Raw genomic sequence first — 14,737 nt, 5'->3', positions numbered from 1 at the left:
ACGTGGATAAAGGAGATTGGTCACTGGTGGGGTGGTTCTGGGAACTGATATCTGCCTGGGGTTGGAAGATTCTGATGGTCATTGGAATGATCTTAGCCATCCTTTTCCTGCTCTGTCTGTGCATACAGTGTGCTCCTGCGATATGTGGCCTCTGTGCTACATTATGTGTAAGGAAACCTGTATCGAGGGACGAGCTAAGTAATAGGATGATGCTACAGCAACATCTCCATGACTTCGTGAATATTGACCTAGACTCGGATTGAAATGAGTATAGTTATTGCCTATGTAAGGGCAAAAGGAGGGTCTGTGGTACTTTAGAATTTGGGACCGCGTAGGAGGCAGGGCCCTACCCCTGTCTATTCCGGTATTAGCGAACCGCGAATGGTCAATGCGGTATGTACAAGTGCTTTGTGTAACGTTTTAGCGATAAATGCACTATGTATACGTTATTATACATTGACTCAGTGGGTTCCATCTTAGAGCGGTGGCCATCTTATGGTTGCCCTCACATAGGCTACCTATTACAAGCAAATACGGGCCTTTAGAACACATGTGCCTTCCTTTGACTTCTCTGTGACCTGGGCAGCTTAGCTCCGCTGCCCCAGGTCAGTCCGGTCCCACGAGCTCCCCGTCCTTCGGCCACCTGTGATTAGCATCAGGGTTTGACACACCATAAAGCCTTTTCATCCTACACGAGCCTCCAGCTAATCTCTTTCACACCTGACTGTTCCTGTTTTATGGCTTGTTTTCTAAACAGGAGATGCTCGTGTTTATTGGGGCCTGTTGATATCTGATGTGGGATCTTAGCCTTGCTGGGTAAATAATTGTGGGCTGGCTTAACTGGAATGTGGGATGGTCATCATGACTCTGCCTTTTTCGTTTGTAATGTATACATTTATATGGCCATATCATAAAACAAGGAATGTATGCCTGAAGCAGGATATTTTGTATTTAAGGAGAAGCCCGTTTCTGTAATTTTTAGCAGTCTCCTGAGAACATACACGCTGTTGTACTTCTAGGATACCTGTAATTGGTCTGCAGCCAATAAACTGATCTTTGACTTCACCCAGAAGACTCTGTGTTTCTGTAGGTCTGAAACAGGAAGAACCCGAAGTCATAGGGTGTGTTCCCCTGCACCGCTGGGCTTAAAATTCCCAGTACTTCACACGCAGATTCCAGAACATTCCAACACAGAAATGTGAGAAAAATTTGTTTTTTTGACAAAGTTTGATGTTTGCAAGGGATTCTGGGTAACAGAACCTGGTGAGAGCCACATAACTCACCTCATCCTGGATTCCCCTGGGTGTTTAGCTTTAAAAAATATATTGGTTTACTAGGTTTCCCTAGCTGCTGGCAGAGCCAGGGTTTAAAATCCACAGCTAGGCACTTTGAAAAAAAAGGTCAGTTCTCACTGGAAAAATGTGGTGTGTCTACGTTGCGTTTTGGCCCGCTTCTTGTCGCGGGCACAAGGCCTACCCACACCAGTGAGATACCATTTTTATCGGAAGACTTTGGTGAATGCGGGGAGAGTGGAAATTTGTGGATCCACTTAGATTACAGAACTTTCCATCTAAGAAAGTTGAGGAAAATCTTTTTTTTTTTTAGTTTTTTTTTTTACATAGTTTGCAGTTTGCTAGGGTTTCAAGGGTAACAGAACCTGCTGCGAGACACTGAAGTCACCCCATCCTGGATTCCTCTGGGTGTGTAGTTTTCAAAAATGTAAAGGTTTGCCTAGGTGCCGTCTGACCTAGGGTTCAAAATCTACAGCTTGGCACTTTGCAATAAAAGGGTCTGTTTTGACTGTAAAAATGTGCAGTGTCCATGTTGTGTTTTGGGCCGTTTCCTGTCACGGGCACTAGGCCTACCCACACAAGTGAGGTACCATTTTTATCGGGAGTCTTAGGGGAACACAGAATTGTAGAGCAACTGTGTTACCTATTGACTTCCGATGCATTTCTTCCAAATGTAAGACAATGTGTAAAAAAGAAGTCACTTTGAAAAATAATTCACATGCTAGTATGGGTACCCACAATTTCAGAGATATGCAAATAGCTACAGTTTCTAAACTCTATATTTTGTTCCCATTTTGTAAATACATAGGTGTCTTTCATACATGTGTTTCACTTTGAATTTTTTACCAAATGAATTGCTATATACCCGGTACACAATGAAAAACCATTGTAAGACGCTGCTCGGTTATTGGCTCTGGGTTCCTCGGGTTCTTGGGGAACCTACAAGTTCTATATTTCTCCACAACCAGAAGAGTCCAGCGGTTGTAACGGTATATTGCTTTAAAAAAAACTGTCATACCTAGAAGAAGTTACAGGTGAAAACGTTGGCACAAATTGTTTTTTTTCCAAGTCATTTTAAAATTTTCTTTTTTTCAACTGTTAGTTTCTATAAAAAAAACCTTGAAGGATCTACACAAATGACCCCTTGCTGAATTCAGACTATTGTCTACTTGTCTGTAATGTATAGCTTTCCAGGAGCCATTGTTGCTATCCTACCCATTTCTACCACTAACTGAAAGGAGGTTGAAAGCACAAAAAATAAAAAAATAATCAATGTTTCAGTAAAATGCCAAAACTGTGTAAAACATTTTGGTTTTCTTACAAAAGTCTGTCAATCACTGAAAGCTGGGAAGATGGTGATTTCAGCACCACTAACCCTTTGTTTATACCATTTGCAGGGGAAAAAACAGACGCTTTCTTCTGTAGCACTTTTTCACAATTTTCCCCCCAAAAACAAAATGTAGCTGTATTTTGGCTAATTTCTCACCTCCAGGGGAATCCACAAACACTGGGTACCTTTAAAATCCCTATGATATTGGAAGAAAACGACGCAAATTTGGCCTGGATGCCTTATATGGTCAAAAGGTTAGAGGGGCCTAAGCACGAACTGCCCCAAATAGCCAAACAAGGCTTAGCACAGGGGGGGGGGGGAACTTCTAGCAAGGGTTAAAGTGACGTATGCGCAGACATCTGTTCAGGAGTGAAAATGTGTTACAGATTGAAACACAGTGATGTGTTATGCAGCAGGTCCTGTTGTCATTTCTCCAGCACTGGATGTTTGCATCTCCCTTGAGTTGCATCCTCCAGGAGACAGAGGCATCAGATGGAGAAAAGAAGTTTCAAAGACTGGGGGAAACAATAGTAACAAGGTGTACCTCAGTTTGGCTTCAAGGTTCAGTTGTTGAAATGTCCAGCACTAAGAAATTAATTATAAGGGTAGATCTCTAAGAAAGATATGAGAGGTGAAGTGAAGGGTTCAAGTGTGCAAAAACCACCATAATGGATATACATTGCTCCAACTGATTGCGGCCATTGACCCTCTGTGGCATTCAGGTCCTCAGCAGGGTCTCAACACTACTTTTTGTTTTAAAGTCCTAGGACTAGCATTCTGGGAACCCACCTGCCTGCAGAGGAATTGCTTTCCCACTTACCCCCAATACTGACTTGTCCACCCACTGACTTAACAAATGCTGTGTGCGACGATGTAATCAGGGGGTCAAATAGTAAACTTCTGTAGCATTGTGCTCCAGTGCCATTTGCAGTATTAAGTCTGCCCCTTTTAAGGTCTCGCCACCAGACCTTTTGGAGACCTCATAACTAAGACGCGGACACTCACACATTGGCTGTTTCACTATTTTATAAGCTACCACTGGCTGCGTGGGCTAAAGGCATAGCATTTTACAGATGGTTACATTGGACTTTAGTAGCCTTCCTTATAGCGGTGGACGGGCAAACTGATAGCTTGAGCAAGATGTCTGGCTCTGGCTCAGCTCGAGATTCGCTCGGACCCTCGAGTCCAAAACTAGACAAGCTTTCATGTGCACCCACGCTCTGGCCTCGTGCCTCAAGAATTAAAGATAAAGCAGTGACCTTTCATGTAAAACAGGCACGAGGAGGAGATATACATCTAGTGGCTGAACTGCATCTGGGTCCAGTCCTAGCTTGCCTCTTGAATAAACTGTGTGATTTTAGGAAGATTTTATTTCACGTAGCCTCTTTTTTTTCATTTTCTTGTATGCGAACCCCTTCAAATATGCGAGTTCAAGCTGTGTATAGCACAAAAACCTTTTGTGTTTGATTCAGTAGACTATGGTGTTGCTCCATCTTGAGAACCATGTGTTCCTGTAGCCTAAAATATTTATGCTTCCTTGACGATGTATATCACAAACAGCTCTGATATATAATCATATTTAGATATCGTTTTTATATTGTGTTCGCTAAGTTCCATGATTCTTTTAGTCCTAAATGCCTTTTTATTTGCCGCAGTATGTTTGCATATTTCCTACCTCTTTTAGTAAAGCTTAACCTTACTTTGAGTGGTCAATCAACAACAATGGCTTACATGGAACTCATTCAGTAATTTTTGGTGTGTGTATTCAACACATTTGTACAGAGTGAGTTCCGTGTGAGCCATTGCTGTTGTTTGTACATGTATTCCCAGGTTCGCAAGGACATTTGTGTTGCTCTTGTTTCTTTGTAACATTAATGTCGGCAAGCAGAAGCATTATTTTTGGAAAACAATGAATTCAGCAGTGTATGTATCTTGTTAGACTTAGGCCCTCCGACCTGTTGTGTTTTATTTTGACAATCTAGAACACAAATCTAGGCCACATATAGGGCATATATGACAATTGACTTGCCTCTTAGCTCACTAGTGACATTGTCATCAGAGCCATGGGAGACATGAATGTTTCTAACGTCATATTGAAAACCTTATCATGTTTAAATTATGCCTCTCAACACACTGATATAATCTCATGTTCTAAGGTTAAACACGTCCAAATGTTTAAGAAATACACTTTTCAGAATTTTGAAGAGGCTTTAATATATTTGTTCTTGCTATTTGTTGCATGACTTATTTGCCAAATATTTTCATGGTTTGGCAAATGTACGTCATCTTAAAGCCAAAACAGACTTTTAATTTGTTTTCTCGTCCATCTCTACCTCTTTGTAACCTGTCTACTGGTTCTGCCACCACCACCCCTCCACATTTTTCCCCCACTCTTCCTGTGCATCATAATGTATCCCCTTACCTTCTACCAGAAGGTGTTGATAACTGGGCCAAAAGGGTTATAGTTGCCAATTCTAGCTGTGTTTAACGGCGGGAAACACAGGTACTCGCAGGACAGCCATTTATGATAAGCAATACACAGGAATGTTTTGTCAGTTGCTATATGGCATATTTTTGTACCCCAGTAGCTACTATGATGCTGTGCTGGTTGCTGTTCCTGCACCATTCATGGGCAGTGTTCAGTGTCATCTCCCGCGATTTGGACTTTCTTCACCATTTTAGAGCACCCAAGGGAGTCTCATAGTGCTACAGAGTTCTGGTGCTGCAGACCTGCCAACCCACACGGTGTGCAGCAGGCCTAGAAAAATCAGAAAAAGTTTTATAATTTCAAAAAATCTATTAAATACTAATAAGATCAAGAAAATTGAAATACTATACTTGAAAGCTGTTGGAAACAAAATAGAATTGGTGTGATTTATCAGACTATGCTAAACCGATTAGAAGATAATCTTGAGTCATTTAATACAAAATGGCAAAGTGACTTGGGGATAGAGAGTGTTAATGTATCTGATGCTTTAGCTTTGTCTGATTTAGTTCTATTCAATGGATCTTTAAAAAGTCAATTTTTTATGAGTATATTTGATTTATATTATACCCCTGCTAAATTATTGAAATGGAAAGCTAATAGAGGAGATAAATGTAGCCGATGTAATTTCTCTGGTGCAAATTCTGCTCATATGTTTTATTTTTGTCCTAGCTTAGCTCAATTTATTTTTGAAGTTCAAAAGTTTTTAAACAATATCATGAATTCACCAGTAACACTCTCTGCTGAACTTGTTATTCTTGGTGTTCAATCAAACCCTGATAGGTTTCGGACAATTGCTGAAGACGGCTTTTTATTTATTTCTATGTCTATCTTTAGATATTGTATAACCTCTCACTGGCTTGATGCTAATCCCCATTCTTTTCTGCAATGGCAATCAAAATTGTTAAACGTCTACCAATTAGAGCAATCGGTGTATAGTTTAAAGGGAAGGAAAAAGAAAGCTTTTGGTTTAAATATTTGGACACCTATTCGCAATTGGATTTAATTTTAAAAGGTTAAAATGTGTATTTACTTAAATGTTACTGAAGTGAAGTTTAGTTTGATCAAATTACCTATCTCAAACTTTTGTATGATTTGTAACGCTCAATCAGTTATTTTATGCTGCTGTAAAACTCAATAAAGATAATAAAAAAAAAAAAAGAAAAATCAGAAAATGTTACCAGATATACAGGTATAGTGACTTGACTAATCTACTTGACTTAACTGTAATGCACTTGACCGATAAAAATGTCTCAAATCGTGTGACCCTAGGCAAATATTTAATTTCACAGTTGCATTTTTTTCATTATCCCATACAAGAACGTCTTAAAATATGTGAATTCATATCTGTATTTTGCTCTTTTTTTTTTTTACTTGATAGACTAAACTTTTGCTCCATGTATACTCAAATTCGCGCCCTTGTATAGTGTACACATGATGCCTGACTTGCCTTCTAGCTCACTAATAGCATTGCCATCAGGACAGGGACATGAATGTTGTGCAGCACACATTTCAAAACTCTCACTTTTAATAAATGTACTACTAAAGCATGATGCAGTAACACTCTGCCATTCACAGACACAATTTCTGTTGAAATGGCTGCAAACATTCCTTCTAACATGCAGTTTTAATGAGAAACTATAATGCGAGGAAAATAAGCTTCAGTAAATATTTATAATTTGCACATAACCAAGTAAAGTATTCTGATTTGTTTTGATCCTTTTAAAATCTTTACTTCCATCCAGATTCCCAAGAAACGGCTTTCCAAACTACTGAAATATATTTTGAAATGTTTGTTCAGGTCATTTAAAAGTTATTTTAATGTTGTGTGCCCAGCACCATTGTCAGACAGTTCACTTTACAAAAACATCTAATTTTGCAGTCGGACAAAGAAATAAAAACACCAATCTATCTCCACAATAACAGAAGCCGCAATTTGTTAGCAGGCATAAACTGACATTTGACCTCTGTCATGGAATGCACAGCGAATGTGACAAGATAAAAACAAGATTCAAAGTCATTGTTATTGCTCATTCACTTTCTGAATGAACAGAATGGTTTTCTCTGCCAGCTCTTGTTCTCTCTCCAGACCTGGTCAGCAGGTTCTAAAAATAGCTTGTCCCGGTGAAATGTCACTCACGATCGTGAGTGGGTGAGTAGATTTATCGAAGCCCGTACAGTCATGCTGTATTGGCTCCCTTCATATGGTCACCCGGTGAGGAGACGACATTACACAGTGGCAGAAAAGACGAGCCGGTAACACTGCACAGAGTGGGTTTCCAGCTATCTTTGGAGGATCTGAACAGCCGATGTCTATTAAGGCATCTGAAAACACCGCAGGACTCCAGAGGTATACTCAGCACACCTTTTTTCAGGTGTGGGTATATTGTTTGGGGAAGGACAGAAGTGCCTCTTAGGTAGTTAGTTCTCAGCACATGGTGAAATATTTTTTAAGTTAGGAGGTCTAGTATTTTCTGTTGTAATTATATTCCAATTGAGTACCACCGGATGCACTGGTAAATGTGCTCACATCCTGCTGCCCTTCAGCATAATTCCTTAAGAAATCTCACTTTATTCTCCTTTTTACCTCACTGCATCCACCACCTATTTCAAGGATCACATTTTTTTTTTCTAAACTGATGCTTACAATTTGGTTTCTTGTCTCAAATCCTGGGCATCATCAAACAGGCCTTTCACTATTGTAAATCCCTCACCTTTTTGTTCATTTAATTGTGGACTCTGGTGTAGTGAACACAGTTCATTTGGATTCTGACTACATGTGTGATATGTGCACCATCTGATCTCAGATGTCAAACATTGGCGGTTCATTTGCCATATGTGAACTCTGGCCAGCTGTCCACAGTGAGCTAGTGCTCTGGCTGCTCTCTGCATAAATAGCATCAGCCCCCAGGTACGTCTGTGGTACAAGCAGGGCCACTAGAACTATGCGACAGGGAGGAATAAAGTATGGATAACATCACAAGAGTGTCAAGTTGGTGCTCGAATTAGAAGCAGGCAAATGAGAGTGACAAGGAAAGCCAACCAATGGTAAGCAGTGGGCGGGATCCAAGTCCCTCTATGTTCTTGGTAAGCCACAATATTCCTTGGAACAGACAGTGCATGCGCTGTCTAGTAGGCTCAACCATAAAACGATTGCTTGCTTTTCTTGTCACAGCTCGTTTATATACTGATTTGTGATACAAAATAGTTCCTTATGCAATCCAGCAGAGGTGAAAGAACACAATGGTTAAACAGCCAATAAAAACAGTAAGACTAATATACCCAGTTGGCTGATCCAAGGTGAGATTCACAGTGGCTCAAATCTGTACCTGCCTGAAGGATCCAGAGAAAAAGAAGCCAGTGGCTGTACAAGGCTGGCCCAAAGCCCTCTAAATGGAGAGCATAATTCAAAAGCATTGGCATTCACATGCCCTTGAAAAGCTTAATTTGACGCTTTCCATAGCTCAAAGGGAGGCAGCTCAGCAGCATGCATCCGCAACTCCTCTGATCCTGCCACTTGGACTTTTTGTGTGCCTCTTCATTTTAAGCGAACTTTCTTTGGTAGAAAAGCACAGGTGTCGGGGTTCTCAGAATATGTGGGAGTGACCCAAGGACACAGATGCTAAACCACCAATCCACCAACCTATGGGACCCACCCTGACCAGAAAGTAGCTACATGGGGAAGAGGGTGTAAGAGAGAGAGACAAACACTCAATTCATATCAGCTCGCAGGGCCTTTGCTATAGGTATTTTCTCTCAGTGCTCTCAGGTGGTATAGTAGAATGTTCTGATTGCCTATCCTTGGCGTCAGGTGTGGTGGATTTGTGGATGCTTATGTTTGCACAGGCGTCTGTTAGAGGATTAGCAGTTTGACAATGCTAACTGTGATGAACATAAACAGCAATACAAGTATATAGAAACTGTTAACAGAACAAAGGATTCTGAGAAAAAGTTTTAGTTTTTGGCAGTATGCTCACCCGATACTCCACAGCACTGGCCTTTGACGAATCTCGGAACACACCAGAAATACCACTCTGGGACTGGGACTGGGACTGGGACTCATCAACAGTAACCAGCAGCGTCTGATCAGCAAGGTTAGAAGTAGCTTATAGAATAGCAGAATTGACAGCAGATGGCAGAGCCATGGAACTGAAAGGTAAACTGGGATGGGAGAAAGGAAAAAAACAGTGCAAATGGTGAACAAGAACTATTGGTAGCAGGAACTATGCACCCATTGAAAGTTGTGTTGCCTCTTCCTGCTGCCTCTGCTTAAACTGCTCCGTAGGTGGCAACCTGCTTTCTGGTTGGCTAGTCCTTATCCAATCCCTGAGGACAGTTTCTGTCTATGCATAGGAAAGTCTGCCTCTGCCTATAACTCCACATCCGGCATAGACTGGTCCGTGCAAACTTCCAACCTGCTTGTCTTTGTTTCCCAATTCTCCTGCTCCTTGTACAGATCCTAACCACGATCAAAGGTCATTGGCATCTGGGCTGTTGGACTTGGCCCTTTTGGCAGGTTCACCCCTAAACTTTTTGCCTTTCCTGTGACCTGGTATTGGTGGTCCAGTGTAAAGTGCGTGCGCTCTCAGAGTGCGTGTGGTGAGATTGGCCTGCCCTCCCATAGGAATGCATGGGGGATATGTGTGTCCATGGTAAATCCTGGTGTGAGAAGAGTGCAGGGTCGAGTTTAGTATGTGCTAACTCGTGAGAGTAAATGCTGCGCAATGGTGTACGCAGATTTATTCTGACTGGTGGAGAAGTGCCACTTTTAGAAGTTGGCATTTCTGTGTGCTGTGTGTCTGCCTGCCTGATGTGGAGTGCATGTCTGGCTTGTGATTGACAGGTGCTGGATGGTGTGGGGAATTCCAGGAGCCAGGGTGAGTCTGCCCAGTGGAGAATAGAGAGATCTGCATGCAGATAGGAGGGAGGAGTTGCACCTGGGACCTGAAAAGGGCTGTGCCTTCCCTCCACAATGCCGCCTCCGCCCCTTGTGGTGCGTCTGATCCCTGAGCCCCCACCTAACAAAGGAGAGAGGAGCTGAGCAAAACAAAGTGCTCCAAGGCTCCCCTATACCAGTTCTAACTGGTATCCCTAAACCCTGTGTTGTGACACAAAGGGGAAATGAAGTATAAATATAGGGGCTGTGACCCCATGAACGTGTGTTCTGTTGTGCTTGTTTTTCCTTTGGGAGGACACTCTGCCAGGAGGAACCGCCGCGGGACCCAGCTGCTGCTTCCTGGGGGTCCCTGCGTGCTGGCCTGCCTGACTGCGCTTTGCTGGAGTCTCCCCAGCACCAAAGATCCTCTAATTCTGCCTTTCTAAGGACTTTATGGACAGCTAGGGCCTGGGAGCTCTTTTATGCAGACTTTGAAGAGCAGCGCTTCTATTTTTAACTGCATCACGGAGCTGCGAGCATTTTAAAAGGGGATTCCCTCGCATTTGTGCCTCCTCGAGCGGGGCCCACCCCGCGTTTTTATGCCCCTTTTAGAAAATTAGCGGGAGCCCACCCCGCATCGGCACCTTGAGGACGGGTGCCCACCCCGCATTTGTGCTAATTCGCGGGTGCCCCCTCGTCTTTTATGCTGCATTGATTAATTATTTTATTTGCGGGTGCCCACCCCGCTTTTATGCCGCATTGATTAATTATTTCATTAGCGGGTGCCCACCCCGCATTGCCGGCAAGAAGAATCACCGCCGCAGCCTTGAGACTAAGAGAGTTGCCGGGACGCTTCCAGCGCGACCCGGAAGTCAGGCGGGCGCCGCCTGACTGTGGACGGAGCCTGCCCCGGAACCAGGAAATCACGAAGTCCCGGGCGGGGGCTCCTGTGAGCTGGTGGGAGCCCTGTACATTCCCCACAACGAGAACGGCTCAGCAGGAGAAATCCAGGCGGCAGCCTACCCCGCCTGCCTGTTGCCTGGACACGTAAGGAGGAAGCAGTCTGCGAGGCAGCAGAACAAAGTCCCGGTCCCGAGAAGGGGGACCGGGTGAAACCAGCTGCCTTGACCAGCGGGGCTCCCAAGGGTGAGGGAAGCCCCGGAGACTTATCCATGCTGGCCGTCGGCCCTGAAACTCTGAGGCCCGCGGGAGGAAGCAGCGCTGCGCACGCAGGGCTCCATGTGGCGAGAGAACCCTGCATGTCGAGAAGACCGGTGAGTGAGCCGAAGTGCCAGTGTTGTGCTTCCTAGTACCAGATCGGGACTCCAACGGTGGGGCATTTGTCTCCAAGAGTCCCCAGTGGGGGTTCAATAGGCACAGTGGTGCCAGGGCTAATTTTTACTCAGCTGCACGCGAAAGCACGGGCAGCTGCAACGATTGGGCAAAGTTTTGTTGTGGAGAGCCCCCATGGGGGCCCAGGAGGGCACAGTGAGTGCCATTGCCCCCATTTTTCTCCCCAGCTGCACCGCCATTAGCGGCAGCTGCAACGTTTAGGCCCAGTGCTTTGCGCCCTTTGGAGTTTGCGGAATTTGCAGCTAGGCCCTGACATTGTTGGACATAGGGCATTTGAGCCCAGAGAAGAGGCCAGATTGGCCTGGGGACAGTTGGGTAATGTTAGGCAATGTGATTTATGCATAGTGTTATGCCTAACGTGATGTTTATTGCAGAATGTCTTTATGCCTGTGATGTCTAATGTCATGTTATGATGATTAGTGGTAGTACCTAATTGCGTAATGTGTTTATGCGTAGGAGGTTTGGGCCATATGTTTCATGCCTAATGTGATAATGCTGAGGTCATTATTACACCAGTAGCTACTGGTTGTGTTTTATATTTGCATCTACTTACCTGCTCTGATGGTTCTGAGCAGGGCCCGATTGGCCTGGTCCTCTATATAATTCCCCTGTGAATATTGCCTAGTGCCAGTTGGCACAGTGTATATTATGTGATTAGGTTTCTAATGTATTTATGACAATACAAAGTTTTTTTTTTATATCACCTTGTGGGGAGTTCCTTTTGTGGTGTGCCTAGGGTGTTGCTGCTGTGTGTGTGTGTTGCGCAAACGCTTTACACATTGCCTCCGGGATAAGCCTGACCGCACGTGCCAAGCTACCAAGGGCGTGAGCAGGGGTTATCTTGCCGTGTAACTTCCTTGCCCTGACTAGAGTGGTGGTCTCTGCCTGGCTTTGGCGCAAGCCTTAGCCAACCAGAGATCCCATTTCTAACATGGGCCTACGGCATCAAGCAAATTATTTAAATATACAGCAAAACGTTGCATGATACTTAAGGTCCACACAACTATAAGTGCTCAAAAAATGTATTTAATTGAACCAACCAACCCTCCATCACACTCAAAACATCACCCCCCTAGCTAACCTCCAATGACACGTCACACGAATGAAACTACAGCTGCCCTTTCTCACCGCCCACCCACTCCCCATCAATCGTTGATTGATGGCAGATACACCCTACACCTACCCACTCCTTAACTAACCACTAATCTGTATCTACATCCCATTTGCTACTACCACTGAATTTTACATTTACCACCTTAACCCAAACTACTTATAAAAATATGTATATTGAGTACTATATCTATGAGTACATATTTGTCTGATTTGCCCGGTGTGTGCTAGCCAAAGACGCCCAAGACCATATCTAATGGGCCTGAACCCTGTTGGGAAGAGTGAAATGATGATGATGTGTAATAGAGGGTAAATTGCTGCTGGTTCTGCTGGCTGTTACAAGCATCTATTTTCGCTTCATATGTCTGCAACTGTCCCTGTTGTAGGGCTTAGATGTGTGTGCTTCCTGTATCTAATCATGACCACAAGTCTGATCTGGGTAATGAGTTCTCAACAGGGTGGATCATTGGGTGACTGGACTCCTATTTGTTCTTTTCTCTGCAAAGTCCATCAAACGTTACCTTTGGTTATATCTCCTGTCACATTGTATCTGAATCCTATGTTGCATGTTACACACAATATTTTCAGGCACTGACCCCAGAAGTTCCACAACAACCATGAGTGCCCCGTGGATTCAAGGTGTGTGCAATATTGTTGATGGTACTGCCCTCAGCTTTACACCTGTCAGATGCCTGTACTTGTTCCTCCCCATGTGTGCTCATGATCCCTTCTGTCTGCCTTTTCATCTGGCATTGGCCCACCGTCTTACTGCTCTTTATCCCCTTCTTGAAAGATGACATCAGCTACAAGTTGGTGTGACAATAGACATGGTGACCACTACTTGTGCCCTGTTAGCACCAGATGCCGGTGGGATTCTGAACAGGTGGCCTAAACCAAGGCACTGGTTATCTTCACTATTGGGTCCTTACAAATAATACTGAAGTGCAAAGTTCCTTGTGGCAGGCAGTCTGGGTGTTGTGTGGGTGGTTGTTGTAGGCTTGATTGGTAGCGGGATGGTTTCAACAAGGCTGGATATAACGGTAGTTGTGCTTCCAGCAGTAAAAGTGGTGGCTACTGTGGTTTCTGAGGATCTGGTGGTGTCAAATTTAGGAGCACTGTCCTGTATTCTAAATTCCTGGCAACTGTGGCCAGACTTTTCTAATAGTTCTTAATAATATTAAACACAATTACACAACTGGGATTCAGTCCTTACATCAGTTGTCAATACATTTGAAACTGTGATGCATCAAAAGGTGTATTCGAAAACATAATAAAATGCACTCCTCTTAAGCAAATAATTTTTTCATCTATAGATTTGGTATTCATTTGTATTGTGACATTTATAATTAGAATATTACTTCCAAATCAGATGTGTATATCAAATTTATTTTCCAAATAAAATATCTACACCAAGTTTCTTCATACAAATATATTCCTCGTTTTCAGGCAAAAATCCCAAAGCATGATGTGTTGGATGTCAAAATTTCCACATATCTCAACCAACACGTGTTTCGTCTTCCTTGACTTCTTCATGTCCCCAGGGCTGGAATCATATATGTTAGTGTAACTATTGCTAATCACATCTAGAGATGTAACATTCTTATCTTGTGACCAAGGGAACCTCCACCATCAGTACAAAACTTCCAAGCTGAAACGGTACAGAGAGGGTAGCTAGGCCTTTCATTACATATACATTTCTCAGGATGCAGACTAAGTGAATAAAATGTTAATCATGCAGTTAAAAATGTCTCTGACCTTGCAAATATTATAGCTTGGTATATTCTTAATATGCATTCAAAGTACAAAAATAGCTTCTATACTTCTTGAGAGTGGCTTTCAGAGAAAGAGGAATGTATCCAGCAAAAAACTGTAGGGTTAGAAATGTTGCCATATGACTTTCCTTAACCCTGTCAGAGAAGCTGGCAAACAGAAATTGCATATTTCGTGTCTTTTTATATAATTTCCTGGTAACGCTGAATCACTGTTCATGCGTGGAATTCCAATGTGTAATATCGACTGGTATTACAGCTTGCAAATTCTTTGTAAAAAATATTGAGTGCAGTAATACAGGCCGGAAAATACACAACATTATGGGTTTCATAACTGATAGTGCGTGCGGAACTGGAAATTCCAGGTGCAATATTAATGCATTTTCGTTCCATTCAACTCATAATAGGGCCATTGAGTACCGCTACATTTTTATAATACTACTTCAGCACCACTACAATGACATTGATAGGTTGAGGTGGTTACGGTAAATGTTAGGGCTAGGGTAAGGAATAGAATAAGAG

At 43.1% G+C, this 14,737-nt stretch overlaps 1 protein-coding gene across 1 annotated transcript in view; it reads left to right on the top strand.

Annotated features, from left to right (window-relative positions):
- Positions 1-14,737, top strand: part of CHRNA5 (cholinergic receptor nicotinic alpha 5 subunit) — a 266,197-nt gene that overhangs the window by 44,296 nt on the left and 207,164 nt on the right. The window lies entirely within an intron of this gene.

Source organism: Triturus cristatus, chromosome 3_1, assembly GCF_964204655.1.
Source record: "Triturus cristatus chromosome 3_1, aTriCri1.1, whole genome shotgun sequence".
Taxonomy (NCBI): Eukaryota; Metazoa; Chordata; class Amphibia; order Caudata; family Salamandridae; genus Triturus; species Triturus cristatus.
The sequence above is the reverse complement of the archived record's forward strand: the minus strand, read 5'-3'. Positions and strand labels throughout refer to the sequence as shown.